The following is a 5,672-nucleotide window of genomic DNA, read 5'->3' on the forward strand; positions in this document are numbered from 1 at the left end:
GATATAAGGAATCAATGAAGCCACAGGAAAACCAAAAACCACAAGCAAACTAAACATTCCACTAAGAGTTATGGACACAGGGGAGATACAGGATCCTCCCTTTCCCCCCCAAAAAAAATTAAATGACTCATTTTTCTACCTATTTTTAGTTTAAAAAAATTGTTTTCTAAGGGCTGGGAAGGTGGCTCAGTGGTAAAGGGCTTGCCTTGCATGCATGAGGCCCTGGGTTCAATTCCTCAGTACCACATAAGCAGAAAAAAAAAAGCTGGAAGTGGCATTCTGGCTCAAATGGTAGAACACTAGCCTTGCGCTAAATTAACTAAGGGATAGCTCCCAGGCCCAGAGTTGAGGCCCCACAAATGACAAAAAAAAATTGTTTTCTATTTTTGCTTTCATAATTTTTATTTGTGTGTGTGTGTGTGTGTGTGTGTGTGTGTGCACGTGTGTGTGTGTGTGTGTGTGTGTGTGTGTTATACCCTCTAAACTTTTGGTCTTTTTTTTTTTCTTGTTTTTGGCATGACTTAATTATTGTTCTGCTCATCCACAGATATATGCCTGTCGTCAATTATTAGAACTTATTCTTCATTGTGTACATACATAAGTCAGAAACTGATTATTCAATTCACAACCTCTTAGGCTTAACTTTTTACTAGTACTATTATTTCTTTATACATATATAATCTTTATAATCTTTAAGTATTCCATTTTTAAATTTTTATGTTTTTATTCATTTTTCCTTTTTATCTCTCTCACTCTCTCATCCTATCCATTTCTTCTATCAGTATTATTTCATTATACTTACACAATTTTTAAGTGTTTCAATTTTTAAATTCAAATTTTTGTTTTTTTTTCATTTACTCTTGTTTCTTTATCTCATTCCTTTCATCCTGTTCTGTCCATTTCCTCATTGAGATTGGGACTTGGTTAAATTCACTCTTTCCTTTTACCTCTCTACATCTCTCTAATCGCATTTTTCCCCACAATTCTCCATAAACCTATTAATTTCTGGTCTGCTAAACACTCTTTGATGTTCTTAGCCCATTTATCCATAGCTGTTTGATGTTGAACTAAATTGTATCTGCAGCCACATTGCCTGCAACTTGCCTTAAAGTAGTGTTCTAGTGTGAAATTTGTGTTACTTTCATACCAAATGGGCAGAACAAACTGGAGAAACAAGAAAAATGGCAAGTCCAGGTATTTCAACTCCCACTTATGATAATCAGGTGACAGAACAGTTAATGAATAATCCAGAGAAGAGTCCCCAAAAAACTGTACAAACACTGCTGGTAACCATGGTGAATGAAAAGACTGAAAGCCTGCAAAGGCCTCTGTGAGCTTGATAAGGAGTGAGATGAGGCTAACCAAAGATTAACACAGAATCTTCACAAGCATGATGAGGCTAATAAAAAAAAAATACAATTATCTCATGAGCATGAGGAAGTTAATCAAAGATTAATACAGGAAATGTATGAGCAGGCTGAAAACAGTCAAAGAGTAATACAGGAATAGTGTAAGCAGGCTGAAAACAGTCAAGGAGAAATACAGGAATTGTATGAGCCGGCTGAGAACAGTCAAAGAGAAATATAGGAATTGTATGAGCAGGCTGATAACAGTCAAAGAGAAATACAGGAATTGTATGAGCAGGCTGAGAACAGTCAAAGAGAAATAGAGGAAGTGCTTGAGTTTGAGGAAGCTAATCAAAGACTAATACAGGAATTGCTTTAGCGGGATGAGAATAGGAAAAGATTAATAGAGGCATTCATGGAATCCATAAAAAGACAGCTGAGGAATCCAGGGAGATCACACAGGGAATGCTGAATGGAGCTGACAGAAGGAAAGGGAGTCCAATGTATCAATAACCAATCAACTAAGGGATTTGAGAATAAACACTGAACACCAAATTAAGGAAGTAAAGAAGTCCATACAAGATCTAACAAAGTCTATACAAAGTTCCAACAAAGATTTTGAAGCAGAAAAGCCAACCAATTAGAAGGAAAGGAAAAAAAAATAAAAAGTAGAAAGTCTTGACAGTAGGTTAGTTCATGCAGAAGATCAAATCTCTGGGATTGAAGACAGCCTAGATATTATAGAGAAAGAACATACAAATATCCAAGACAAATCCAGAAATATGATAGATCTATTCAACATTTAGAAGACACCATCAGAGGGCTTATTTTGAGGATAATGTGTGTAGAGGAGCACCTAGAGGCAGAAGTTAATGATCTACGAAATTATTTAACAGGATCCTACCAGAGAACTTCCCAACCAAGCCAAAAGATAGGCCTATTCAGATACATGAAGATTTGAGAACCCCATATAGACCAGATCAAAACAGGACATCCCACCATCATGTTATAATCCACACAAGATCAATTCAGACCAAGGAAAGGATCCTTAAAGCTACCAAGGAGAAAAGATCAACCACCTATAAAGGTAAACCAGTTAGAACGACCACAGATTTCTCAGCAGAGACAATTAAAGCAAGAAGAGCCTGAAATGATGTATGCCACACCCTAAAGACAAACAAATATCAACAAAGAATACTGTACCCAGCTAAATAAAAATCTTCCATAGCAAAGAAAAACTCAAACAATATATCTCCATCAAACCAGCTCCATAAAACATATTTAAAGATGTCCTACACATAGAACACCAACAAAAACACAATGAAAGCCAAGAAACCGCACCCAAACTGAGAATCCAAGAACCATAGGAAGAACCCAGTTGTTGCAGCCTCCAAAAAGGTGGATAACATGGTAAGAACTACCAAAAACCTCTCAGTCCTAACTCTCAATATTAATGGACTTAACTCACCAATTAAGCAACATAGACTGTCTAGTTGCATTAAAAAAACAAGATCCTTCTATCTGCTACCATAGAGTCACACCTTGCCCATAAAAACAAACATATTCTGAAAGTAAAAGGATGGCATAAAATCTACCAAGCAAACGGCCCCCATAAACAGACGGAATTTGCAATCCTAATATCCGATAAAATAGACTTCAAATTAAAATTATTGAAAAGAGATAAAAAAGGTCACTAAATACTAATTAAGGGATATGTCCTTCAAGAGGATATTACAGTTCTAAATATCTATTCACCAAACAATGGAGCACCCAAATTTATCAAGTAACATTACTTTCCCTCAAATCTCACATAGATTCAAAAACATTAATTGTTGGGGACTTTAACAAACCACTTTCCCCACTAGATAGATCAACCCGGCAAAAACTCAATAGAAATATGACAAATATAAACAATTGCATAGTTCAACTAGATTTCACTGACATGTACTGAATATTTCACCCAGCAGGATCAGAATACATGTTTTTCTCAGCAGCATGTGGAACATGTTTCAAAATAGACCACATGTTAGGTCACAAAGCAAACTTGTCCAAATTCAGTAACATTGAAATTATGCCCAGCATTCTCTTAGACCACAAGGGAATAAAATTAGAACTCACCACCAAAAGCTACCAAAGAAAGTCTTGTAACACATGGAGGCTGAACAAGAGACTGTTGAAACACCAGTGGGTCATGGAAGAGATTAGAAAGGAAATTCGAATGTTCATGATATTCAACAAAAATGAGCACACAAATTACCAGCTCCTCTGGGACACAGCAAAGGCAGTACTTAGGAGCAAATTATTAGCTCGGAGTTCCTACATCAATAAACTGGAGAGATCTGAAACCAACAATCTAATGAGACATCTGAACCTCCTTGAAAAAGAACAACAAGATAAGATAAACCCCAACCCAATAGATGGAAAGAAATAATTAAAATTAAAATCAGAATTATATGAATTAGAATCCAAAAAAATCCATAGAATCAACAAAACAAAGAATTAGTTCTTCAAAAAATTAACAAAATTGACAGACCCTTAGCAAATTTTATCAGAAAAAGAAGAGAACATACCCAAATAAACAAGCTCAGAGATGAGAATGAAAACATCACCAAAGAAACAACCAAGATTCAGAACAGAATAAGGGAATACTTCTCAAACCTTCATGCTAATATATTTGAGAATCAGGAAGAAATGGACGATTTCCTAGCAAATATCTACATGTTGAAATTAAACCAAGATGAGTTAAACCAACTTACGAGACCCATATCAAACATTGAAATAGAAACAGCAATAAGACATCTCCCATCTAAGAAAAGCCAAGGACCTGGTGGATTTACAGTAGAATTCTACAAGGCCTTCAAAGCAAAACTCACACCAATACTCCTCCAACTCTTCAATAAAATTGAAAAAGAAAGTTCACTACCAAACTCTTTCTATGAAGCTATTGCAACCCTCATCCCAAAACCAGGCATGGTCTCATCAAAGAAAGGGAACTATAGACCCATTTCTTTTATGAATATCGATGCAAAACTTTCAACAAAATTTTGGCCAATCGTCTTCTACAATTTAACCAAAAAATATTATACAGTATGATCAAACAGGATTCATTTCAGGTGTGCAAAGCTGGTTCAATATACACAAATCAGTCAATATAATTCATCACATCAACAAGAGCAAGAATAAGAACCACATAGTTATCTAAATAGATGCAGAAAATGCATTTGACAAGATCCAACAACACCCCTTTATGATGAAGGCTCTGGAAAAACTAGGAATCCAGGGAACATTCCTCAATACAATAAAGGCTGGATATAACAAACCTACAGCCATCAATATAATTATTGGTAAAAATCTAAAGGCATTTCCTCTAAGCTCAGGAATGAGACAAGGATGTCTACTCTCTCCAATTCTCTTCAATTTAGTATTAGAATACTTAGCTACAGCAATAAGTCAGGATGCTATTAGAGGCATCAATCAGCATAACCCCATCTGAGCTTCTGTGTGCCCTGAGGTGCATGCTGGCATGCATTCCTCTAGAGGACTCAGAGGGATGCCCCTTACCTCCATGTTGGGAAATGCCCCTGTGCCCGGCGCCACACTTAGTTGATGGTTTGGTGGAAGTGTTATTCGTGCTTCTCCTAGTTATCTTTGTAGAACGATGACTCAAGGCCCCCTTTGTGTACTCACCTGTGCATTATCTCCTTTTATAACCTTGATTACTGGAACTACTCCACATTTGTTGACAAGGATTAGCTTTTCCTGCTTACTGACTTAAAGTTAAACTCTAATTATCTGTGCTCCCATAAATTGTTTAAGATTGGCTTGTCCCCTGATAAGGGAGCTAAAAAAAAATAGAATGGAAGAAAGACAACCTCTTCACTAAATGGTGCTGGCAAAATTGGTTAATCACCTGTAGAAAACTAGATCTAGATCCTTCTATATCATCCTGCACCAGAACCAACTCCAAATGGATCACAGACCTCAGATTCAAAGCAGATAACCTAAAAACTTTACAGGAAGGGATAGGAAAAACCCTAAGTCTCCTTGGCACAGGCGGAAATTTTCTTAATAGAGACCCAGAATCATAAAAAAATCAAATGAGATGTAAAAGTCGTTATGTCCAAAACGAACTTTACAATTTTGGTGGGGGAGGGTGGAGGTGGATTGGGTGGGGAGGAAAGGGGAGGAGAATTGTGTGGGAGTGGTGAGGGGAGGATGGGAAGGGATGGGAAGGGGAAACAAAGGAGGAGGCTACAATGCTTGATAAGAAATGTACTCATTATCTTGCCAATATAATTGTAAACCCACTGTACAGTATTTTCACAA

This window comes from Dipodomys spectabilis, unplaced genomic scaffold (assembly GCF_019054845.1).
Source record: "Dipodomys spectabilis isolate Male_0828 unplaced genomic scaffold, ASM1905484v1 ptg000138l, whole genome shotgun sequence".
In the NCBI taxonomy this organism is placed as follows: domain Eukaryota; kingdom Metazoa; phylum Chordata; class Mammalia; order Rodentia; family Heteromyidae; genus Dipodomys; species Dipodomys spectabilis.